Below are 23,423 nucleotides of genomic sequence, written 5' to 3'. Positions count from 1 at the left end.
CGATGCTATACCTACTCTTCTTATTCTTTACTCTATAGAGATTACTCCGGTTGCATATACTGTTTAAAAAAACGAATTAAAACTTCTCTCGTAATTAAAAAAGAAAATATTTTCATCAGTTAAAAAAGAAATATGCATCGGCCGGGAATCGAACCCGGGCCGCCCGCGTGGCAGGCGAGCATTCTACCACTGAACCACCGATGCTTACCGACATGTAATAAATTATTTTGCCGTTCATTTAGAGCGTTCAACTGAATCATGTTATTTCAAATTATTAGCTGCGATCACCTGGCTTTCACTTGCGATGTGATACCTACTCTTCTTATTCTTTACTCTATAGAGATTACTCCGGTTGCATATACTGTTTAAAAAAACGAATTAAAACTTCTCTCGTAATTAATAAAGAAAATATTTTCATCAGTTAAAAAATAAATGTGCATCGGCCGGGAATCGAACCTGGGCCGCCCGCGTGGGAGGCGAGCATTCTACCACTGAAACACCGATGCTTGCCGACTTGTAATAAGTTATTTTGCCGTTCATTGAGAGCGTTCAACTGAATCATGTTATTTCAAATTATTAGCTGCGATCACCTGGCTTTCACTTGCGATGCTATACCTACTCTTCTTATTCTTTACTCTATAGAGATTACTCCGGTTGCATATACTGTTTATAAAAACGAATTAAAACTTCTCTCGTAATTAATAAAGAAAATATTTTCTTCAGTTAAAATATAAATGTGCATCGGCCGGGAATCGAACCCGGGCCACCCGCGTGGCAGGCGAGCATTCTACCACTGAACCACCGATGCTTGCCGACATGCAATAAATTATTTTGCCGTTCATTGAGAGCGTTCAACTGAATCATGTTATTTCAAATTATTAGCTGCGATCACCTGGCTTTCACTTGCGATGTTCTACCTACTCTTCTTATTCTTTACTCTATAGAGATTATTTCGGTTGCATATACTGTTTATAAAAACGAATTAAAACTTCTCTCGTAATTAATAAAGAAAATATTTTCTTCAGTTAAAAAATAAATGTGCATCGGCCGGGAATCGAACCCGGGCCGCCCGCGTGGCAGGCGAGCATTCTACCACTGAACCACCGATGCTTGCCGACATGCAATAAATTATTTTGCCGTTCATTGAGAGCGTTCAACTGAATCATGTTATTTCAAATTATTAGCTGCGATCACCTGGCTTTCACTTGCGATGTTACACCTACTCTGCTTATTCTTTACTCTATAGAGATTACTCCGGTTGCATATACTGTTTATAAAAACGAATTAAAACTTCTCTCGTAATTAATAAAGAAAATATTTTCTTCAGTTAAAAAATAAATGTGCATCGGCCGGGAATCGAACCCGGGCCGCCCGCGTGGCAGGCGAGCATTCTACCACTGAACCACCGATGCTTGCCGACATGCAATAAATTATTTTGCCGTTCATTGAGAGCGTTCAACTGAATCATGTTATTTCAAATTATTAGCTGCGATCAACTGGCTTTCACTTGCGATGTTATACCTACTCTTCTTATTCTTTACTCTATAGAGATTACTCCGGTTGCATATACTGTTTATAAAAACGAATTAAAACTTCTCTCGTAATTAATAAAGAAAATATTTTCTTCAGTTAAAAAATAAATGTGCATCGGCCGGGAATCGAACCCGGGCCGCCCGCGTGGCAGGCGAGCATTCTCACTGAACCACCGATGCTTGCCGACATGCAATAAATTATTTTGCCGTTCATTGAGAGCGTTCAACTGAATCATGTTATTTCAAATTATTAGCTGCGATCACCTGGCTTTCACTTGCGATGTTATACCTACTCTTCTTATTCCTTACTCTATAGAGATTACTCCGGTTGCATATACTGTTTATAAAAACGAATTAAAACTTCTCTCGTAATTAATAAAGAAAATATTTTCTTCAGTTAAAAAATAAATGTGCATCGGCCGGGAATCGAACCCGGGCCGCCCGCGTGGCAGGCGAGCATTCTACCACTGAACCACCGATGCTTGCCGACATGCAATAAATTATTTTGCCGTTCATTGAGAGCGTTCAACTGAATCATGTTATTTCAAATTATTAGCTGCGATCACCTGGCTTTCACTTGCGATGTTATACCTACTCTGCTTATTCTTTACTCTATAGAGATTACTCCGGTTGCATATACTGTTTATAAAAACGAATTAAAACTTCTCTCGTAATTAATAAAGAAAATATTTTCTTCAGTTCAAAAATAAATGTGCATCGGCCGGGAATCGAACCCGGGCCGCCCGCGTGGCAGGCGAGCATTCTACCACTGAACCACCGATGCTTGCCGACATGCAATAAATTATTTTGCCGTTCATTGAGAGCGTTCAACTGAATCATGTTATTTCAAATTATTAGCTGCGATCACCTGGCTTTCACTTGCGATGTTATACCTACTCTGCTTATTCTTTACTCCATAGAGATTACTCCGGTTGCATATACTGTTTATAAAAACGAATTAAAACTTCTCTCGTAATTAATAAAGAAAATATTTTCTTCAGTTAAAAAATAAATGTGCATCGGCCGGGAATCGAACCCGGGTCGCCCGCGTGGCAGGCGAGCATTCTACCACTGAACCACCGATGCTTGCCGACATGCAATAAATTATTTTGCCGTTCATTGAGAGCGTTCAACTGAATCATGTTATTTCAAATTATTAGCTGCGATCACCTGGCTTTCACTTGCGATGTTATACGTACTCTGCTTATTCTTTACTCTATAGAGATTACTCCGGTTGCATATACTGTTTAAAAAAACGAATTAAAACTTCTCTCGTAATTAATAAAGAAAATATTTTCTTCAGTTAAAAAATAAATGTGCATCGGCCGGGAATCGAACCCGGGCCGCCCGCGTGGCAGGCGAGCATTCTACCACTGAACCACCGATGCTTGCCGACATGCAATAAATTATTTTGCCGTTCATTGAGAGCGTTCAACTGAATCATGTTATTTCAAATTATTAGCTGCGATCACCTGGCTTTCACTTGCGATGTTATACCTACTCTGCTTATTCTTTACTCTATAGAGATTACTCCGGTTGCATATACTGTTTATAAAAACGAATTAAAACTTCTCTCGTAATTAATAAAGAAAATATTTTCTTCAGTTCAAAAATAAATGTGCATCGGCCGGGAATCGAACCCGGGCCGCCCGCGTGGCAGGCGAGCATTCTACCACTGAACCACCGATGCTTGCCGACATGCAATAAATTATTTTGCCGTTCATTGAGAGCGTTCAACTGAATCATGTTATTTCAAATTATTAGCTGCGATCACCTGGCTTTCACTTGCGATGTTATACCTACTCTGCTTATTCTTTACTCTATAGAGATTACTCCGGTTGCATATACTGTTTATAAAAACGAATTAAAACTTCTCTCGTAATTAATAAAGAAAATATTTTCTTCAGTTCAAAAATAAATGTGCATCGGCCGGGAATCGAACCCGGGCCGCCCGCGTGGCAGGCGAGCATTCTACCACTGAACCACCGATGCTTGCCGACATGCAATAAATTATTTTGCCGTTCATTGAGAGCGTTCAACTGAATCATGTTATTTCAAATTATTAGCTGCGATCACCTGGCTTTCACTTGCGATGCTATACCTACTCTTCTTATTCTTTACTCTATAGAGATTACTCCGGTTGCATATACTGTTTATAAAAACGAATTAAAACTTCTCTCGTAATTAATAAAGAAAATATTTTCTTCAGTTAAAATATAAATGTGCATCGGCCGGGAATCGAACCCGGGCCACCCGCGTGGCAGGCGAGCATTCTACCACTGAACCACCGATGCTTGCCGACATGCAATAAATTATTTTGCCGTTCATTGAGAGCGTTCAACTGAATCATGTTATTTCAAATTATTAGCTGCGATCACCTGGCTTTCACTTGCGATGTTATACCTACTCTTCTTATTCTTTACTCTATCGAGATTACTCCGGTTGCATATACTGTTTATAAAAACGAATTAAAACTTCTCTCGTAATTAATAAAGAAAATATTTTCTTCAGTTAAAAAATAAATGTGCATCGGCCGGGAATCGAACCCGGGCCGCCCGCGTGGCAGGCGAGCATTCTACCACTGAACCACCGATGCTTGCCGACATGCAATAAATTATTTTGCCGTTCATTGAGAGCGTTCAACTGAATCATGTTATTTCAAATTATTAGCTGCGATCACCTGGCTTTCACTTGCGATGTTATACCTACTCTGCTTATTCTTTACTCTATAGAGATTACTCCGGTTGCATATACTGTTTATAAAAACGAATTAAAACTTCTCTCGTAATTAATAAAGAAAATATTTTCTTCAGTTCAAAAATAAATGTGCATCGGCCGGGAATCGAACCCGGGCCGCCCGCGTGGCAGGCGAGCATTCTACCACTGAACCACCGATGCTTGCCGACATGCAATAAATTATTTTGCCGTTCATTGAGAGCGTTCAACTGAATCATGTTATTTCAAATTATTAGCTGCGATCACCTGGCTTTCACTTGCGATGTTATACCTACTCTGCTTATTCTTTACTCTATAGAGATTACTCCGGTTGCATATACTGTTTATAAAAACGAATTAAAACTTCTCTCGTAATTAATAAAGAAAATATTTTCTTCAGTTCAAAAATAAATGTGCATCGGCCGGGAATCGAACCCGGGCCGCCCGCGTGGCAGGCGAGCATTCTACCACTGAACCACCGATGCTTGCCGACATGCAATAAATTATTTTGCCGTTCATTGAGAGCGTTCAACTGAATCACGTTATTTCAAATTATTAGCTGCGATCACCTGGCTTTCACTTGCGATGTTATACCTACTCTGCTTATTCTTTACTCTATAGAGATTACTCCGGTTGCATATACTGTTTATAAAAACGAATTAAAACTTCTCTCGTAATTAATAAAGAAAATATTTTCTTCAGTTCAAAAATAAATGTGCATCGGCCGGGAATCGAACCCGGGCCGCCCGCGTGGCAGGCGAGCATTCTACCACTGAACCACCGATGCTTGCCGACATGCAATAAATTATTTTGCCGTTCATTGAGAGCGTTCAACTGAATCACGTTATTTCAAATTATTAGCTGCGATCACCTGGCTTTCACTTGCGATGTTATACCTACTCTGCTTATTCTTTACTCTATAGAGATTACTCCGGTTGCATATACTGTTTATAAAAACGAATTAAAACTTCTCTCGTAATTAATAAAGAAAATATTTTCTTCAGTTCAAAAATAAATGTGCATCGGCCGGGAATCGAACCCGGGCCGCCCGCGTGGCAGGCGAGCATTCTACCACTGAACCACCGATGCTTGCCGACATGCAATAAATTATTTTGCCGTTCATTGAGAGCGTTCAACTGAATCACGTTATTTCAAATTATTAGCTGCGATCACCTGGCTTTCACTTGCGATGTTATACCTACTCTGCTTATTCTTTACTCTATAGAGATTACTCCGGTTGCATATACTGTTTATAAAAACGAATTAAAACTTCTCTCGTAATTAATAAAGAAAATATTTTCTTCAGTTCAAAAATAAATGTGCATCGGCCGGGAATCGAACCCGGGCCGCCCGCGTGGCAGGCGAGCATTCTACCACTGAACCACCGATGCTTGCCGACATGCAATAAATTATTTTGCCGTTCATTGAGAGCGTTCAACTGAATCACGTTATTTCAAATTATTAGCTGCGATCACCTGGCTTTCACTTGCGATGTTATACCTACTCTGCTTATTCTTTACTCTATAGAGATTACTCCGGTTGCATATACTGTTTATAAAAACGAATTAAAACTTCTCTCGTAATTAATAAAGAAAATATTTTCTTCAGTTCAAAAATAAATGTGCAACGGCCGGGAATCGAACCCGGGCCGCCCGCGTGGCAGGCGAGCATTCTACCACTGAACCACCGATGCTTGCCGACATGCAATAAATTATTTTGCCGTTCATTGAGAGCGTTCAACTGAATCATGTTATTTCAAATTATTAGCTGCGATCACCTGGCTTTCACTTGCGATGTTATACCTACTCTGCTTATTCTTTACTCTATAGAGATTACTCCGGTTGCATATACTGTTTAAAAAAACGAATTAAAACTTCTCTCGTAATTAATAAAGAAAATATTTTCTTCAGTTAAAAAATAAAGTGCATCGGCCGGGAATCGAACCCGGGCTGCCCGCGTCGCAGGCGAGCATTCTACCACTGAACCACCGATGCTTGCCGACATGCAATAAATTATTTTGCCGTTCATTGAGAGCGTTCAACTGAATCATGTTATTTCAAATTATTAGCTGCGATCACCTGGCTTTCACTTGCGATGTTATACCTACTCTGCTTATTCTTTACTCTATAGAGATTACTCCGGTTGCATATACTGTTTAAAAAAACGAATTAAAACTTCTCTCGTAATTAATAAAGAAAATATATTCTTCAGTTAAAAAATAAATGTGCATCGGCCGGGAATCGAACCCGGGCCGCCCGCGTGGCAGGCGAGCATTCTACCACTGAAGCACCGATGCTTGCCGACATGCAATAAATTATTTTGCCGTTCATTGAGAGCGTTCAACTGAATCATGTTATTTCAAATTATTAGCTGCGATCACCTGGCTTTCACTTGCGATGTTATACCTACTCTGCTTATTCTTTACTCTATAGAGATTACTCCGGTTGCATATACTGTTTAAAAAAACGAATTAAAACTTCTCTCGTAATTAATAAAGAAAATATTTTCTTCAGTTAAAAAATAATTGTGCATGGGCCGGGAATCGAACCCGGGCCGCCCGCGTGGCAGGCGAGCATTCTACCACTGAACCACCGATGCTTGCCGACATGCAATAAATTATTTTGCCGTTCATTGAGAGCGTTGAACTGAATCATGTTATTTCAAATTATTAGCTGCGATCACCTGGCTTTCACTTGCGATGCTATACCTACTCTTCTTATTCTTTACTCTATAGAGATTACTCCGGTTGCATATACTGTTTATAAAAACGAATTAAAACTTCTCTCGTAATTAATGAAGAAAATATTTTTTTCAGTTAAAAAATAAATGTGCATCGGCCGGGAATCGAACCCGGGCCGCCCGCGTGGCAGGCGAGCATTCTACCACTGAACCACCGATGCTTGCCGACATGCAATAAATTATTTTGCCGTTCATTGAGAGCGTTCAACTGAATCATGTTATTTCAAATTATTAGCTGCGATCACCTGGCTTTCACTTGCGATGCTATACCTACTCTTCTTATTCTTTACTCTATAGAGATTACTCCGGTTGCATATACTGTTTATAAAAACGAATTAAAACTTCTCTCGTAATTAATAAAGAAAATATTTTCTTCAGTTAAAAAATAAATGTGCATCGGCCGGGAATCGAACCCGGGCCGCCCGCGTGGCAGGGGAGCATTCTACCACTGAACCACCGATGCTTGCCGACATGCAATAAATTATTTTGCCGTTCATTGAGAGCGTTCAACTGAATCATGTTATTTCAAATTATTAGCGCGATCACCTGGCTTTCACTTGCGATGCTATACCTACTCTTCTTATTCTTTACTCTATAGAGATTACTCCGGTTGCATATACTGTTTATAAAAACGAATTAAAACTTCTCTCGTAATTAATAAAGAAAATATTTTCTTCAGTTCAAAAATAAATGTGCATCGGCCGGGAATCGAACCCGGGCCGCCCGCGTGGCAGGCGAGCATTCTACCACTGAACCACCGATGCTTGCCGACATGCAATAAATTATTTTGCCGTTCATTGAGAGCGTTCAACTGAATCACGTTATTTCAAATTATTAGCTGCGATCACCTGGCTTTCACTTGCGATGTTATACCTACTCTGCTTATTCTTTACTCTATAGAGATTACTCCGGTTGCATATACTGTTTATAAAAACGAATTAAAACTTCTCTCGTAATTAATAAAGAAAATATTTTCTTCAGTTCAAAAATAAATGTGCATCGGCCGGGAATCGAACCCGGGCAGCCCGCGTGGCAGGCGAGCATTCTACCACTGAACCACCGATGCTTGCCGACATGCAATAAATTATTTTGCCGTTCATTGAGAGCGTTCAACTGAATCACGTTATTTCAAATTATTAGCTGCGATCACCTGGCTTTCACTTGCGATGTTATACCTACTCTGCTTATTCTTTACTCTATAGAGATTACTCCGGTTGCATATACTGTTTATAAAAACGAATTAAAACTTCTCTCGTAATTAATAAAGAAAATATTTTCTTCAGTTCAAAAATAAATGTGCATCGGCCGGGAATCGAACCCGGGCCGCCCGCGTGGCAGGCGAGCATTCTACCACTGAACCACCGATGCTTGCCGACATGCAATAAATTATTTTGCCGTTCATTGAGAGCGTTCAACTGAATCACGTTATTTCAAATTATTAGCTGCGATCACCTGGCTTTCACTTGCGATGTTATACCTACTCTGCTTATTCTTTACTCTATAGAGATTACTCCGGTTGCATATACTGTTTATAAAAACGAATTAAAACTTCTCTCGTAATTAATAAAGAAAATATTTTCTTCAGTTCAAAAATAAATGTGCATCGGCCGGGAATCGAACCCGGGCCGCCCGCGTGGCAGGCGAGCATTCTACCACTGAACCACCGATGCTTGCCGACATGCAATAAATTATTTTGCCGTTCATTGAGAGCGTTCAACTGAATCACGTTATTTCAAATTATTAGCTGCGATCACCTGGCTTTCACTTGCGATGTTATACCTACTCTGCTTATTCTTTACTCTATAGAGATTACTCCGGTTGCATATACTGTTTATAAAAACGAATTAAAACTTCTCTCGTAATTAATAAAGAAAATATTTTCTTCAGTTCAAAAATAAATGTGCATCGGCCGGGAATCGAACCCGGGCCGCCCGCGTGGCAGGCGAGCATTCTACCACTGAACCACCGATGCTTGCCGACATGCAATAAATTATTTTGCCGTTCATTGAGAGCGTTCAACTGAATCACGTTATTTCAAATTATTAGCTGCGATCACCTGGCTTTCACTTGCGATGTTATACCTACTCTGCTTATTCTTTACTCTATAGAGATTACTCCGGTTGCATATACTGTTTATAAAAACGAATTAAAACTTCTCTCGTAATTAATAAAGAAAATATTTTCTTCAGTTCAAAAATAAATGTGCATCGGCCGGGAATCGAACCCGGGCAGCCCGCGTGGCAGGCGAGCATTCTACCACTGAACCACCGATGCTTGCCGACATGCAATAAATTATTTTGCCGTTCATTGAGAGCGTTCAACTGAATCACGTTATTTCAAATTATTAGCTGCGATCACCTGGCTTTCACTTGCGATGTTATACCTACTCTGCTTATTCTTTACTCTATAGAGATTACTCCGGTTGCATATACTGTTTATAAAAACGAATTAAAACTTCTCTCGTAATTAATAAAGAAAATATTTTCTTCAGTTCAAAAATAAATGTGCATCGGCCGGGAATCGAACCCGGGCAGCCCGCGTGGCAGGCGAGCATTCTACCACTGAACCACCGATGCTTGCCGACATGCAATAAATTATTTTGCCGTTCATTGAGAGCGTTCAACTGAATCACGTTATTTCAAATTATTAGCTGCGATCACCTGGCTTTCACTTGCGATGTTATACCTACTCTGCTTATTCTTTACTCTATAGAGATTACTCCGGTTGCATATACTGTTTATAAAAACGAATTAAAACTTCTCTCGTAATTAATAAAGAAAATATTTTCTTCAGTTCAAAAATAAATGTGCATCGGCCGGGAATCGAACCCGGGCCGCCCGCGTGGCAGGCGAGCATTCTACCACTGAACCACCGATGCTTGCCGACATGCAATAAATTATTTTGCCGTTCATTGAGAGCGTTCAACTGAATCACGTTATTTCAAATTATTAGCTGCGATCACCTGGCTTTCACTTGCGATATTATACCTACTCTGCTTATTCTTTACTCTATAGAGATTACTCCGGTTGCATATACTGTTTATAAAAACGAATTAAAACTTCTCTCGTAATTAATAAAGAAAATATTTTCTTCAGTTCAAAAATAAATGTGCATCGGCCGGGAATCGAACCCGGGCAGCCCGCGTGGCAGGCGAGCATTCTACCACTGAACCACCGATGCTTGCCGACATGCAATAAATTATTTTGCCGTTCATTGAGAGCGTTCAACTGAATCACGTTATTTCAAATTATTAGCTGCGATCACCTGGCTTTCACTTGCGATGTTATACCTACTCTGCTTATTCTTTACTCTATAGAGATTACTCCGGTTGCATATACTGTTTATAAAAACGAATTAAAACTTCTCTCGTAATTAATAAAGAAAATATTTTCTTCAGTTCAAAAATAAATGTGCATCGGCCGGGAATCGAACCCGGGCCGCCCGCGTGGCAGGCGAGCATTCTACCACTGAACCACCGATGCTTGCCGACATGCAATAAATTATTTTGCCGTTCATTGAGAGCGTTCAACTGAATCACGTTATTTCAAATTATTAGCTGCGATCACCTGGCTTTCACTTGCGATGTTATACCTACTCTGCTTATTCTTTACTCTATAGAGATTACTCCGGTTGCATATACTGTTTATAAAAACGAATTAAAACTTCTCTCGTAATTAATAAAGAAAATATTTTCTTCAGTTCAAAAATAAATGTGCATCGGCCGGGAATCGAACCCGGGCCGCCCGCGTGGCAGGCGAGCATTCTACCACTGAACCACCGATGCTTGCCGACATGCAATAAATTATTTTGCCGTTCATTGAGAGCGTTCAACTGAATCATGTTATTTCAAATTATTAGCTGCGATCACCTGGCTTTCACTTGCGATGTTATACCTACTCTGCTTATTCTTTACTCTATAGAGATTACTCCGGTTGCATATACTGTTTAAAAAAACGAATTAAAACTTCTCTCGTAATTAATAAAGAAAATATTTTCTTCAGTTAAAAAATAAAGTGCATCGGCCGGGAATCGAACCCGGGCTGCCCGCGTCGCAGGCGAGCATTCTACCACTGAACCACCGATGCTTGCCGACATGCAATAAATTATTTTGCCGTTCATTGAGAGCGTTCAACTGAATCATGTTATTTCAAATTATTAGCTGCGATCACCTGGCTTTCACTTGCGATGTTATACCTACTCTGCTTATTCTTTACTCTATAGAGATTACTCCGGTTGCATATACTGTTTAAAAAAACGAATTAAAACTTCTCTCGTAATTAATAAAGAAAATATATTCTTCAGTTAAAAAATAAATGTGCATCGGCCGGGAATCGATCCCGGGCCGCCCGCGTGGCAGGCGAGCATTCTACCACTGAAGCACCGATGCTTGCCGACATGCAATAAATTATTTTGCCGTTCATTGAGAGCGTTCAACTGAATCATGTTATTTCAAATTATTAGCTGCGATCTCCTGGCTTTCACTTGCGATGTTATACCTACTCTGCTTATTCTTTACTCTATAGAGATTACTCCGGTTGCATATACTGTTTAAAAAAACGAATTAAAACTTCTCTCGTAATTAATAAAGAAAATATTTTCTTCAGTTAAAAAATAATTGTGCATCGGCCGGGAATCGAACCCGGGCCGCCCGCGTGGCAGGCGAGCATTCTACCACTGAACCACCGATGCTTTCCGACATGCAATAAATTATTTTGCCGTTCATTGAGAGCGTTGAACTGAATCATGTTATTTCAAATTATTAGCTGCGATCACCTGGCTTTCACTTGCGATGCTATACCTACTCTTCTTATTCTTTACTCTATAGAGATTACTCCGGTTGCATATACTGTTTATAAAAACGAATTAAAACTTCTCTCGTAATTAATAAAGAAAATATTTTTTTCAGTTAAAAAATAAATGTGCATCGGCCGGGAATCGAACCCGGGCCGCCCGCGTGGCAGGCGAGCATTCTACCACTGAACCACCGATGCTTGCCGACATGCAATAAATTATTTTGCCGTTCATTGAGAGCGTTCAACTGAATCATGTTATTTCAAATTATTAGCTGCGATCACCTGGCTTTCACTTGCGATGCTATACCTACTCTTCTTATTCTTTACTCTATAGAGATTACTCCGGTTGCATATACTGTTTATAAAAACGAATTAAAACTTCTCTCGTAATTAATAAAGAAAATATTTTCTTCAGTTAAAAAATAAATGTGCATCGGCCGGGAATCGAACCCGGGCCGCCCGCGTGGCAGGGGAGCATTCTACCACTGAACCACCGATGCTTGCCGACATGCAATAAATTATTTTGCCGTTCATTGAGAGCGTTCAACTGAATCATGTTATTTCAAATTATTAGCGCGATCACCTGGCTTTCACTTGCGATGCTATACCTACTCTTCTTATTCTTTACTCTATAGAGATTACTCCGGTTGCATATACTGTTTATAAAAACGAATTAAAACTTCTCTCGTAATTAATAAAGAAAATATTTTCTTCAGTTAAAAAATAAATGTGCATCGGCCGGGAATCGAACCCGGGCCGCCCGCGTGGCAGGGGAGCATTCTACCACTGAACCACCGATGCTTGCCGACATGCAATAAATTATTTTGCCGTTCATTGAGAGCGTTCAACTGAATCATGTTATTTCAAATTATTAGCTGCGATCACCTGGCTTTCACTTGCGATGCTATACCTACTCTTCTTATTCTTTACTCTATAGAGATTACTCCGGTTGCATATACTGTTTATAAAAACGAATTAAAACTTCTCTCGTAATTAATAAAGAAAATATTTTCTTCAGTTAAAATATAAATGTGCATCGGCCGGGAATCGAACCCGGGCCGCCCGCGTGGCAGGCGAGCATTCTACCACTGAACCACCGATGCTTCCCGACATGCAATAAATTATTTTGCCGTTCATTGAGAGCGTTCAACTGAATCATGTTATTTCAAATTATTAGCTGCGATCACCTGGCTTTCACTTGCGATGTTATACCTACTCTGTTTATTCTTTACTCTATAGAGATTACTCCGGTTGCATATACTGTTTAAAAAAACGAATTAAAACTTCTCTCGTAATTAATAAAGAAAATATTTTCTTCAGTTAAAAAATAAATGTGCATCTTCCGGGAATCGAACCCGGGCCGCCCGCGTGGCAGGCGAGCATTCTACCACTGAACCACCAATGCTTGCCGACATGCAATAAATTATTTTGCCGTTCATTGAGAGCGTTCAACTGAATCATGTTATTTCAAATTATTAGCTGCGATCACCTGGCTTTCACTTGCGATGCTATACCTACTCTTCTTATTCTTTACTCTATAGAGATTACTCCGGTTGCATATACTGTTTATAAAAACGAATTAAAACTTCTCTCGTAATTAATAAAGAAAATATTTTCTTCAGTTAAAAAATAAATGTGCATCGGCCGGGAGTCGAACCCAGGCCGCCCGCGTGGCAGGCGAGCATTCTACCACTGAACCACCGATGCTTGCCGACATGCAATAAATTATTTTGCTGTTCATTGAGAGCGTTCAACTGAATCATGTTATTTGAAATTATTAGCTGCGATCACCTGGCTTTCACTTGCGATGCTATACCTACTCTTCTTATTCTTTACTCTATAGAGATTACTCCGGTTGCATATACTGTTTATAAAAACGAATTAAAACTTCTCTCGTAATTAATAAAGAAAATATTTTCTTCAGTTAAAAAATAAATGTGCATCGGCCGGGAATCGAACCCAGGCCGCCCGCGTGGCAGGCGAGCATTCTACCACTGAACCACCGATGCTTGCCGACATGCAATAAATTATTTTGCCGTTCATTGAGAGCGTTCAACAGAATCATGTTATTTCAAATTATTAGCTGCGATCACCTGGCTTTCACTTGCGATGCTATACCTACTCTTCTTATTCTTTACTCTATAGAGATTACTCCGGTTGCATATACTGTTTATAAAAACGAATTAAAACTTCTCTCGTAATTAATAAAGAAAATATTTTCTTCAGTTAAAAAATAAATGTGCATCGGCCGGGAATCGAACCCAGGCCGCCCGCGTGGCAGGCGAGCATTCTACCACTGAACCACCGATGCTTGCCGACATGCAATAAATTATTTTGCCGTTCATTGAGAGCGTTCAACTGAATCATGTTATTTCAAATTATTAGCTGCGATCACCTGGCTTTCACTTGCGATGCTATACCTACTCTTCTTATTCTTTACTCTATAGAGATTACTCCGGTTGCATATACTGTTTATAAAAACGAATTAAAACTTCTCTCGTAATTAATAAAGAAAATATTTTCTTCAGTTAAAAAATAAATGTGCATCGGCCGGGAATCGAACCCGGGCCGCCCGCGTGGCAGGCGAGCATTCTACCACTGAACCACCGATGCTTCCCGACATGCAATAAATTATTTTGCCGTTCATTGAGAGCGTTCAACTGAATCATGTTATTTCAAATTATTAGCTGCGATCACCTGGCTTTCACTTGCGATGTTTTACCTACTCTGTTTATTCTTTACTCTATAGAGATTACTCCGGTTGCATATACTGTTTAAAAAAACGAATTAAAACTTCTCTCGTAATTAATAAAGAAAATATTTTCTTCAGTTAAAAAATAAATGTGCATCGGCGGGAATCGAACCCGGGCCGCCCGCGTGGCAGGCGAGCATTCTACCACTGAACCACCAATGCTTGCCGACATGCAATAAATTATTTTGCCGTTCATTGAGAGCGTTCAACTGAATCATGTTATTTCAAATTATTAGCTGCGATCACCTGGCTTTCACTTGCGATGCTATACCTACTCTTCTTATTCTTTACTCTATAGAGATTACTCCGGTTGCATATACTGTTTATAAAAACGAATTAAAACTTCTCTCGTAATTAATAAAGAAAATATTTTCTTCAGTTAAAAAATAAATGTGCATCGGCCGGGAATCGAACCCAGGCCGCCCGCGTGGCAGGCGAGCATTCTACCACTGAACCACCGATGCTTGCCGACATGCAATAAATTATTTTGCTGTTCATTGAGAGCGTTCAACTGAATCATGTTATTTCAAATTATTAGCTGCGATCACCTGGCTTTCACTTGCGATGCTATACCTACTCTTCTTATTCTTTACTCTATAGAGATTACTCCGGTTGCATATACTGTTTATAAAAACGAATTAAAACTTCTCTCGTAATTAATAAAGAAAATATTTTCTTCAGTTAAAAAATAAATGTGCATCGGCCGGGAATCGAACCCAGGCCGCCCGCGTGGCAGGCGAGCATTCTACCACTGAACCACCGATGCTTGCCGACATGCAATAAATTATTTTGCCGTTCATTGAGAGCGTTCAACAGAATCATGTTATTTCAAATTATTAGCTGCGATCACCTGGCTTTCACTTGCGATGCTATACCTACTCTTCTTATTCTTTACTCTATAGAGATTACTCCGGTTGCATATACTGTTTATAAAAACGAATTAAAACTTCTCTCGTAATTAATAAAGAAAATATTTTCTTCAGTTAAAAAATAAATGTGCATCGGCCGGGAATCGAACCCGGGCCGCCCGCGTGGCAGGCGAGCATTCTACCACTGAACCACCGATGCTTGCCGACATGCAATAAATTATTTTGCCGTTCATTGAGAGCGTTCAAGTGAATCACGTTATTTCAAATTATTAGCTGCGATCACCTGGCTTTCACTTGCGATGTTATACCTACTCTTCTTATTCTTTATTATATAGAGATTACTCTGGTTGCATATATTGTTTAAAAAAACGAATTAAAACTTCTCTCGTAATTAATAAAGAAAATATTTTCATCAGTTAAAATATAAATATGCATCGGCCGGGAATCGAACCCGGGCCGCCCGCGTGGCAGGCGAGCATTCTACCACTGAACCACCGATGCTTGCCGACATGTAATAAATTATTTTGCCGTTCATTGAGAGCGTTCAAGTGAATCACGTTATTTCAAATTATTAGCTGCGATCACCTGGCTTTCACTTGCGATGTTATACCTACTCTTCTTATTCTTTATTATATAGAGATTACTCTGGTTGCATAGATTGTTTAAAAAAACGATTTAAAACTTCTCTTGTAATTAATAAAGAAAATATTTTCATCAGTTAAAATATAAACGTGCATCGGCCGGGAATCGAACCCGGGCCGCCCGCGTGGTTGGCGAGCATTCTACCACTGAACCACCGATGCTTGCCGACATGTAATAAATTATTTTGCCGTTCATTGAGAGCGTTCAAGTGAATCACGTTATTTCAAATTATTAGCTGCGATCACCTGGCTTTCACTTGCGATGTTATACCTACTCTTCTTATTCTTTATTATATAGAGATTACTCTGGTTGCATAGATTGTTTAAAAAAACGATTTAAAACTTCTCTTGTAATTAATAAAGAAAATATTTTCATCAGTTAAAATATAAACGTGCATCGGCCGGGAATCGAACCCGGGCCGCCCGCGTGGCAGGCGAGCATTCTACCACTGAACCACCGATGCTTGCCGACATGTAATGAATTATTTTGCCGTTCATTGAGAGCGTTCAAGTGAATCACGTTATTTCAAATTATTAGCTGCGATCACCTGGCTTTCACTTGCGATGTTATACCTACTCTTCTTATTCTTTATTATATAGAGATTACTCTGGTTGCATAGATTGTTTAAAATAACGATTTAAAACTTCTCTTGTAATTAATAAAGAAAATATTTTCATCAGTTAAAATATAAACGTGCATCGGCCGGGAATCGAACCCGGGCCGCCCGCGTGGCAGGCGAGCATTCTACCACTGAACCACCGATGCTTGCCGACATGTAATAAATTATTTTGCCGTTCATTGAGAGCGTTCAAGTGAATCACGTTATTTCAAATTATTAGCTGCGATCACCTGGCTTTCACTTGCGATGTTATACCTACTCTTCTTATTCTTTATTATATAGAGATTACTCTGGTTGCATAGATTGTTTAAAAAAACGATTTAAAACTTCTCTTGTAATTAATAAAGAAAATATTTTCATCAGTTAAAATATAAACGTGCATCGGCCGGGAATCGAACCCGGGCCGCCCGCGTGGCAGGCGAGCATTCTACCACTGAACCACCGATGCTTGCCGACATGTAATAAATTATTTTGCCGTTCATTGAGAGCGTTCAAGTGAATCACGTTATTTCAAATTATTAGCTGCGATCACCTGGCTTTCACTTGCGATGTTATACCTACTCTTCTTATTCTTTATTATATAGAGATTACTCTGGTTGCATAGATTGTTTAAAAAAACGATTTAAAACTTCTCTTGTAATTAATAAAGAAAATATTTTCATCAGTTAAAATATAAACGTGCATCGGCCGGGAATCGAACACGGGCCGCCCGCGTGGCAGGCGAGCATTCTACCACTGAACCACAGATGCTTGCCGCCGACATGTAATAAATTATTTTGCCGTTCATTGAGAGCGTTCAAGTGAATCACGTTATTTCAAATTATTAGCTGCGATCACCTGGCTTTCACTTGCGATGTTATACCTACTCTTCTTATTCTTTATTATATAGAGATTACTCTGGTTGCATAGATTGTTTAAAAAAACGATTTAAAACTTCTCTTGTAATTAATAAAGAAAATATTTTCATCAGTTAAAATATAAACGTGCATCGGCCGGGAATCGAACACGGGCCGCCCGCGTGGCAGGCGAGCATTCTACCACAGAACCACAGATGCTTGCCGCCGACATGTAATAAATTATTTTGCCGTTCATTGAGAGCGTTCAAGTGAATCACGTTATTTCAAATTATTAGCTGCGATCACCTGGCTTTCATTTGCGATGTTATACCTACTCTTCTTATTCTTTATTATATAGAGATTACTCTGGTTGCATAGATTGTTTAAAAAAACGATTTAAAACTTCTCTTGTAATTAATAAAGAAAATATTTTCATCAGTTAAAATATAAACGTGCATCGGCCGGGAATCGAACCCGGGCCGCCCGCGTGGCAGGCGAGCATTCTACCACTGAACCACCGATGCTTGCCGACATGTAATAAATTATTTTGCCGTTCATTGAGAGCGTTCAAGTGAATCACGTTATTTCAAATTATTAGCTGCGATCACCTGGCTTTCACTTGCGATGTTATACATACTCTTCTTATTCTTTATTATATAGAGATTACTCTGGTTGCATAGATTGTTTAAAAAAACGATTTAAAACTTCTCTTGTAATTAATAAAGAAAATATTTTCATCAGTTAAAATATAAACGTGCATCGGCCGGGAATCGAACCCGGGCCGCCCGCGTGGCAGGCGAGCATTCTACCACTGAACCACCGATGCTTGCCGACATGTAATAAATTATTTTGCCGTTCATTGAGAGCGTTCAAGTGAATCACGTTATTTCAAATTATTAGCTGCGATCACCTGGCTTTCACTTGCGATGTTATACCTACTCTTCTTATTCTTTATTATATAGAGATTACTCTGGTTGCATAGATTGTTTAAAAAAACGATTTAAAACTTCTCTTGTAATTAATAAAGAAAATATTTTCATCAGTTAAATTATAAACGTGCATCTGCCGGGAATCGAACCCGGGCCGCCCGCGTGGCAGGCGAGCATTCTACCACTGAACCACCGATGCTTGCCGACTTGTAATAAATTATTTTGCCGTTCATTGAGAGCGTTCAAGTGAATCACGTTATTTCAAATTATTAGCTGCGATCACCTGGCTTTCACTTGCGATGTTATACCTACTCTTCTTATTCTTTATTATATAGAGATTACTCTGGTTGCATAGATTGTTTAAAAAAACGATTTAAAACTTCTCTTGTAATTAATAAAGAAAATATTTTCATCAGTTAAAATATAAACGTGCATCGGCCGGGAATCGAACCCGGGCCGCCCGCGTGGCAGGCGAGCATTCTACCACTGAACCACCGATGCTTGCCGACATGTAATAAATTATTTTGCCGTTCATTGAGAGCGTTCAAGTGAATCAGGTTATTTCAAATTATTAGCTGCGATCACCTGGCTTTCACTTGCGATGTTATACCTACTCTTCTTATTCTTTATTATATAGAGATTACTCTGGTTGCATAGATTGTTTAAAAAAACGATTTAAAACTTCTCTTGTAATTAATAAAGAAAATATTTTCATCAGTTAAAATATAAACGTGCATCGGCCGGGAATCGAACCCGGACCGCCCGCGTGGCAGGCGAGCATTCTACCACTGAACCACCGATGCTTGCCGACATGTAATAAATTATTTTGCCGTTCATTGAGAGCGTTCAAGTGAATCACGTTATTTCAAATTATTAGCTGCGATCACCTGGCTTTCACTTGCGATGTTATACCTACTCTTCTTATTCTTTATTATATAGAGATTACTCTGGTTGCATAGATTGTTTAAAAAAACGATTTAAAACTTCTCTTGTAATTAATAAAGAAAATATTTTCATCAGTTAAAATATAAACGTGCATCGGCCAGGAATCGAACCCGGACCGCCCGCGTGGCAGGCGAGCATTCTACCACTGAACCACCGATGCTTGCCGACATGTAATAAATTATTTTGCCGTTCATTGAGAGCGTTCAAGTGAATCACGTTATTTCAAATTATTAACTGCGATCACCTGGCTTTCACTTGCGATGTTATACCTACTCTTCTTATTCTTTATTATATAGAGATTACTCTGGTTGCATAGATTGTTTAAAAAAACGATTTAAAACTTCTCTTGTAATTAATAAAGAAAATATTTTCATCAGTTAAAATATAAACGTGCATCGGCCAGGAATCGAACCCGGACCGCCCGCGTGGCAGGCGAGCATTCTACCACTGAACCACCGATGCTTGCCGACATGTAATAAATTATTTTGCCGTTCATTGAGAGCGTTCAAGTGAATCACGTTATTTCAAATTATTAGCTGCGATCACCTGGCTTTCACTTGCGATGTTATACCTACTCTTCTTATTCTTTATTATATAGAGATTACTCTGGTTGCATAGATTGTTTAAAAAAACGATTTAAAACTTCTCTTGTAATTAATAAAGAAAATATTTTCATCAGTTAAAATATAAACGTGCATCGGCCGGGAATCGAACCCGGACCGCCCGCGTGGCAGGCGAGCATTCTACCACTGAACCACCGATGCTTGCCGACATGTAATAAATTATTTTGCCGTTCATTGAGAGCGTTCAAGTGAATCACGTTATTTCAAATTATTAGCTGCGATCACCTGGCTTTCACTTGCGATGTTATACCTACTCTTCTTATTCTTTATTATATAGAGATTACTCTGGTTGCATAGATTGTTTAAAAAAACGATTTAAAACTTCTCTTGTAATTAATAAAGAAAATATTTTCATCAGTTAAAATATAAACGTGCATCGGCCAGGAATCGAACCCGGACCGCCCGCGTGGCAGGCGAGCATTCTACCACTGAACCACCGATGCTTGCCGACATGTAATAAATTATTTTGCCGTTCATTGAGAGCGTTCAAGTGAATCACGTTATTTCAAATTATTAGCTGCGATCACCTGGCTTTCACTTGCGATGTTATACCTACTCTTCTTATTCTTTATTATATAGAGATTACTCTGGTTGCATAGATTGTTTAAAAAAACGATTTAAAACTTCTCTCGTAATTAATAAAGAAAATATTTTCATCAGTTAAAATATAAACGTGCATCGGCCAGGAATCGAACCCGGACCGCCCGCGTGGCAGGCGAGCATTCTACCACTGAACCACCGATGCTTGCCGACATGTAATAAATTATTTTGCCGTTCATTGAGAGCGTTCAAGTGAATCACGTTATTTCAAATTATTAGCTGCGATCACCTGGCTTTCACTTGCGATGTTATACCTACTCTTCTTATTCTTTATTATATAGAGATTACTCTGGTTGCATAGATTGTTTAAAAAAACGATTTAAAACTTCTCTTGTAATTAATAAAGAAAATATTTTCATCAGTTAAAATATAAACGTGCATCGGCCGGGAATCGAACCCGGACCGCCCGCGTGGCAGGCGAGCATTCTACCACTGAACCACCGATGCTTGCCGACATGTAATAAATTATTTTGCCGTTCATTGAGAGCGTTCAAGTGAATCACGTTATTTCAAATTATTAGCTGCGATCACCTGGCTTTCACTTGCGATGTTATACCTACTCTTCTTATTCTTTATTATATAGAGATTACTCTGGTTGCATAGATTGTTTAAAAAAACGATTTAAAACTTCTCTTGTAATTAATAAAGAAAATATTTTCATCAGTTAAAATATAAACGTGCATCGGCCAGGAATCGAACCCGGACCGCCCGCGTGGCAGGCGAGCATTCTACCACTGAACCACCGATGCTTGCCGACATGTAATAAATTATTTTGCCGTTCATTGAGAGCGTTCAAGTGAATCACGTTATTTCAAATTATTAGCTGCGATCACCTGGCTTTCACTTGCGATGTTATACCTACTCTTCTTATTCTTTATTATATAGAGATTACTCTGGTTGCATAGATTGTTTAAAAAAACGATTTAAAACTTCTCTTGTAATTAATAAAGAAAATATTTTCATCAGTTAAAATATAAACGTGCATCGGCCAGGAATCGAACCCGGACCGCCCGCGTGGCAGGCGAGCATTCTACCACTGAACCACCGATGCTTGCCGACATGTAATAAATTATTTTGCCGTTCATTGAGAGCGTTCAAGTGAATCACGTTATTTCAAATTATTAGCTGCGATCACCTGGCTTTCACTTGCGATGTTATACCTACTATTCTTATTCTTTATTATATAGAGATTACTCTGGTTGCATAGATTGTTTAAAAAAACGATTTAAAACTTCTCTCGTAATTAATAAAGAAAATATTTTCATCAGTTAAAATATAAACGTGCATCGGCCAGGAATCGAACCCGGGCCGCCCGCGTGGCAGGCGAGCATTCTACCACTGAACCACCGATGCTTGCCGACATGTAATAAATTATTTTGCCGTTCATTGAGAGCGTTCAAGTGAATCACGTTATTTCAAATTATTAGCTGCGATCACCTGGCTTTCACTTGCGATGTTATACCTACTCTTCTTATTCTTTATTATATAGAGATTACTCTGGTTGCATATATTGTTTAAAAAAACGAATTAAAACTTCCCTCGTAATTAATAAAGAAAATATTTTCATCAGTTAAAATATAAATGTGCATCGGCCGGGAATCGAACCCGGGCCGCCCGCGTGGCAATCGAGCATTCTACTACTGAACCACCGATGCTTGCCGACATGTAATAAATTATTTTGCCGTTCATTGAGAGCGTTCAAGTGAATCACGTTATTTCAAATTATTAGCTGCGATCACCTGGCTTTCACTTGCGATGTTATACCTACTCTTCTTATTCTTTATTATATAGAGATTATTCTGGTTGCATATATTGTTTAAAAAAACGAATTAAAACTTCTCTCGTAATTAATAAAGAAAATATTTTCATCAGTTAAAATATAAATGTGTATCGGCCGGGAATCGAACTACGGCCATCTGCGTGGCTCTATCTAAACTGATTTTGGAATATGGTTCTGAATTTGAAGCAAGTTAAAAAAAAAAATTTCATGTCAGGTACTGAACACTCCATCCTCACCTTGGAGGATGCTGGAAGTGTTGCTCATTTAACATTATCCCTTAGACACCTGTGAACCTAAGTCACGGGAGGCGAGCAACATTACCCAACAAGTTGAAAAATATAGTTTCATTACTGTAGTTCTGAGAATTGTCAAATGTTTTGGCCTCTTATCCTGTTAATTGCGTTTTTCTGAACCAGTTAAGTGCGTTTGATGGGTATATACACGTCGGACCAAATCTCTATTGCGATTCGTATACTCGTCAAACCGAATCTCTATTGCGATTCGTATACACATTTGACCAAATCTCTATTACTGTACGTATGACGTCTACGCGTCAATTAAAATAAAAAAATTAAAAAATGTATTTTCTATGTGTTATAATTTTGAAAAAAATCTCAGTAGTAAGTTTTTTCTAAAATTTTCAATAGCACCATTTGCCCTGATTTTAATTCGCACTCAGTTCGCGCGTTGCTGGTTAAAATTATTTTTACTTCTTGCATTTTCGTCCTACGCATCTCGAGAATTAATTATACATTATTGCTGATTAATTCTCGATCATACGTCATTGTCAATTAATTTAAGAAGTTCATTTTCTCAACGAGATGCAAAAAATATAAATTAAATATCCATGATTAATTTATTAAATTTCAAATAATATTTCAATTGCAAGTTACACTAATTTTTGCGCACTCTCTTATCCACTTACTTGTGGTTAGAAAAAATATTAAAAAATACTCGCTTTTTTCCAATTATTTTTGGTTAAACAAGATTCGTCAATTGGTGAAAGTAATTTTATTTGTATAACTATAGCTCTAGGGATCCACACTAGA

At 38.9% G+C, this 23,423-nt stretch overlaps 1 protein-coding gene and 40 non-coding genes across 41 annotated transcripts in view; 1 reads left to right on the top strand and 40 right to left on the bottom strand.

Moving 5' to 3' along the window:
* LOC107446634 (L-xylulose reductase) overlaps positions 1-23,423 on the top strand; it is a 52,884-nt gene that overhangs the window by 27,405 nt on the left and 2,056 nt on the right. The gene's annotated exons all lie outside the window — the stretch shown is intronic.
* TRNAG-GCC (transfer RNA glycine (anticodon GCC)) lies at positions 134-204 on the bottom strand. Its single transcript has one exon. It is a non-coding gene; the product is annotated as a tRNA-Gly (tRNA).
* TRNAG-CCC (transfer RNA glycine (anticodon CCC)) lies at positions 436-506 on the bottom strand. The gene has a single exon. It is a non-coding gene; the product is annotated as a tRNA-Gly (tRNA).
* On the bottom strand, positions 738-808 carry TRNAG-GCC (transfer RNA glycine (anticodon GCC)). Its single transcript has one exon. It is a non-coding gene; the product is annotated as a tRNA-Gly (tRNA).
* On the bottom strand, positions 1,040-1,110 carry TRNAG-GCC (transfer RNA glycine (anticodon GCC)). The gene has a single exon. It is a non-coding gene; the product is annotated as a tRNA-Gly (tRNA).
* TRNAG-GCC (transfer RNA glycine (anticodon GCC)) lies at positions 1,342-1,412 on the bottom strand. The gene has a single exon. It is a non-coding gene; the product is annotated as a tRNA-Gly (tRNA).
* TRNAG-GCC (transfer RNA glycine (anticodon GCC)) lies at positions 1,944-2,014 on the bottom strand. Its single transcript has one exon. It is a non-coding gene; the product is annotated as a tRNA-Gly (tRNA).
* On the bottom strand, positions 2,246-2,316 carry TRNAG-GCC (transfer RNA glycine (anticodon GCC)). The gene has a single exon. It is a non-coding gene; the product is annotated as a tRNA-Gly (tRNA).
* On the bottom strand, positions 2,850-2,920 carry TRNAG-GCC (transfer RNA glycine (anticodon GCC)). Its single transcript has one exon. It is a non-coding gene; the product is annotated as a tRNA-Gly (tRNA).
* TRNAG-GCC (transfer RNA glycine (anticodon GCC)) lies at positions 3,152-3,222 on the bottom strand. The gene has a single exon. It is a non-coding gene; the product is annotated as a tRNA-Gly (tRNA).
* On the bottom strand, positions 3,454-3,524 carry TRNAG-GCC (transfer RNA glycine (anticodon GCC)). The gene has a single exon. It is a non-coding gene; the product is annotated as a tRNA-Gly (tRNA).
* On the bottom strand, positions 3,756-3,826 carry TRNAG-GCC (transfer RNA glycine (anticodon GCC)). The gene has a single exon. It is a non-coding gene; the product is annotated as a tRNA-Gly (tRNA).
* On the bottom strand, positions 4,058-4,128 carry TRNAG-GCC (transfer RNA glycine (anticodon GCC)). The gene has a single exon. It is a non-coding gene; the product is annotated as a tRNA-Gly (tRNA).
* TRNAG-GCC (transfer RNA glycine (anticodon GCC)) lies at positions 4,360-4,430 on the bottom strand. Its single transcript has one exon. It is a non-coding gene; the product is annotated as a tRNA-Gly (tRNA).
* Positions 4,662-4,732, bottom strand: TRNAG-GCC (transfer RNA glycine (anticodon GCC)). The gene has a single exon. It is a non-coding gene; the product is annotated as a tRNA-Gly (tRNA).
* On the bottom strand, positions 4,964-5,034 carry TRNAG-GCC (transfer RNA glycine (anticodon GCC)). Its single transcript has one exon. It is a non-coding gene; the product is annotated as a tRNA-Gly (tRNA).
* On the bottom strand, positions 5,266-5,336 carry TRNAG-GCC (transfer RNA glycine (anticodon GCC)). The gene has a single exon. It is a non-coding gene; the product is annotated as a tRNA-Gly (tRNA).
* TRNAG-GCC (transfer RNA glycine (anticodon GCC)) lies at positions 5,568-5,638 on the bottom strand. The gene has a single exon. It is a non-coding gene; the product is annotated as a tRNA-Gly (tRNA).
* On the bottom strand, positions 6,171-6,241 carry TRNAR-GCG (transfer RNA arginine (anticodon GCG)). The gene has a single exon. It is a non-coding gene; the product is annotated as a tRNA-Arg (tRNA).
* TRNAG-GCC (transfer RNA glycine (anticodon GCC)) lies at positions 7,077-7,147 on the bottom strand. Its single transcript has one exon. It is a non-coding gene; the product is annotated as a tRNA-Gly (tRNA).
* On the bottom strand, positions 7,680-7,750 carry TRNAG-GCC (transfer RNA glycine (anticodon GCC)). Its single transcript has one exon. It is a non-coding gene; the product is annotated as a tRNA-Gly (tRNA).
* On the bottom strand, positions 8,284-8,354 carry TRNAG-GCC (transfer RNA glycine (anticodon GCC)). Its single transcript has one exon. It is a non-coding gene; the product is annotated as a tRNA-Gly (tRNA).
* TRNAG-GCC (transfer RNA glycine (anticodon GCC)) lies at positions 8,586-8,656 on the bottom strand. The gene has a single exon. It is a non-coding gene; the product is annotated as a tRNA-Gly (tRNA).
* TRNAG-GCC (transfer RNA glycine (anticodon GCC)) lies at positions 8,888-8,958 on the bottom strand. Its single transcript has one exon. It is a non-coding gene; the product is annotated as a tRNA-Gly (tRNA).
* Positions 9,794-9,864, bottom strand: TRNAG-GCC (transfer RNA glycine (anticodon GCC)). Its single transcript has one exon. It is a non-coding gene; the product is annotated as a tRNA-Gly (tRNA).
* Positions 10,398-10,468, bottom strand: TRNAG-GCC (transfer RNA glycine (anticodon GCC)). The gene has a single exon. It is a non-coding gene; the product is annotated as a tRNA-Gly (tRNA).
* On the bottom strand, positions 10,700-10,770 carry TRNAG-GCC (transfer RNA glycine (anticodon GCC)). Its single transcript has one exon. It is a non-coding gene; the product is annotated as a tRNA-Gly (tRNA).
* TRNAR-GCG (transfer RNA arginine (anticodon GCG)) lies at positions 11,001-11,071 on the bottom strand. The gene has a single exon. It is a non-coding gene; the product is annotated as a tRNA-Arg (tRNA).
* Positions 11,605-11,675, bottom strand: TRNAG-GCC (transfer RNA glycine (anticodon GCC)). The gene has a single exon. It is a non-coding gene; the product is annotated as a tRNA-Gly (tRNA).
* TRNAG-GCC (transfer RNA glycine (anticodon GCC)) lies at positions 11,907-11,977 on the bottom strand. The gene has a single exon. It is a non-coding gene; the product is annotated as a tRNA-Gly (tRNA).
* On the bottom strand, positions 12,812-12,882 carry TRNAG-GCC (transfer RNA glycine (anticodon GCC)). The gene has a single exon. It is a non-coding gene; the product is annotated as a tRNA-Gly (tRNA).
* On the bottom strand, positions 14,322-14,392 carry TRNAG-GCC (transfer RNA glycine (anticodon GCC)). Its single transcript has one exon. It is a non-coding gene; the product is annotated as a tRNA-Gly (tRNA).
* Positions 15,529-15,599, bottom strand: TRNAG-GCC (transfer RNA glycine (anticodon GCC)). Its single transcript has one exon. It is a non-coding gene; the product is annotated as a tRNA-Gly (tRNA).
* TRNAG-GCC (transfer RNA glycine (anticodon GCC)) lies at positions 15,831-15,901 on the bottom strand. Its single transcript has one exon. It is a non-coding gene; the product is annotated as a tRNA-Gly (tRNA).
* On the bottom strand, positions 16,133-16,203 carry TRNAG-ACC (transfer RNA glycine (anticodon ACC)). The gene has a single exon. It is a non-coding gene; the product is annotated as a tRNA-Gly (tRNA).
* TRNAG-GCC (transfer RNA glycine (anticodon GCC)) lies at positions 16,435-16,505 on the bottom strand. The gene has a single exon. It is a non-coding gene; the product is annotated as a tRNA-Gly (tRNA).
* TRNAG-GCC (transfer RNA glycine (anticodon GCC)) lies at positions 16,737-16,807 on the bottom strand. Its single transcript has one exon. It is a non-coding gene; the product is annotated as a tRNA-Gly (tRNA).
* TRNAG-GCC (transfer RNA glycine (anticodon GCC)) lies at positions 17,039-17,109 on the bottom strand. The gene has a single exon. It is a non-coding gene; the product is annotated as a tRNA-Gly (tRNA).
* Positions 17,951-18,021, bottom strand: TRNAG-GCC (transfer RNA glycine (anticodon GCC)). The gene has a single exon. It is a non-coding gene; the product is annotated as a tRNA-Gly (tRNA).
* Positions 18,253-18,323, bottom strand: TRNAG-GCC (transfer RNA glycine (anticodon GCC)). Its single transcript has one exon. It is a non-coding gene; the product is annotated as a tRNA-Gly (tRNA).
* Positions 18,857-18,927, bottom strand: TRNAG-GCC (transfer RNA glycine (anticodon GCC)). Its single transcript has one exon. It is a non-coding gene; the product is annotated as a tRNA-Gly (tRNA).

This window comes from Parasteatoda tepidariorum, chromosome 2, assembly GCF_982258835.1.
Source record: "Parasteatoda tepidariorum strain Cologne lab strain chromosome 2, Ptep-v5.0, whole genome shotgun sequence".
Taxonomy (NCBI): Eukaryota; Metazoa; Arthropoda; class Arachnida; order Araneae; family Theridiidae; genus Parasteatoda; species Parasteatoda tepidariorum.
The sequence above is the reverse complement of the archived record's forward strand: the minus strand, read 5'-3'. Positions and strand labels throughout refer to the sequence as shown.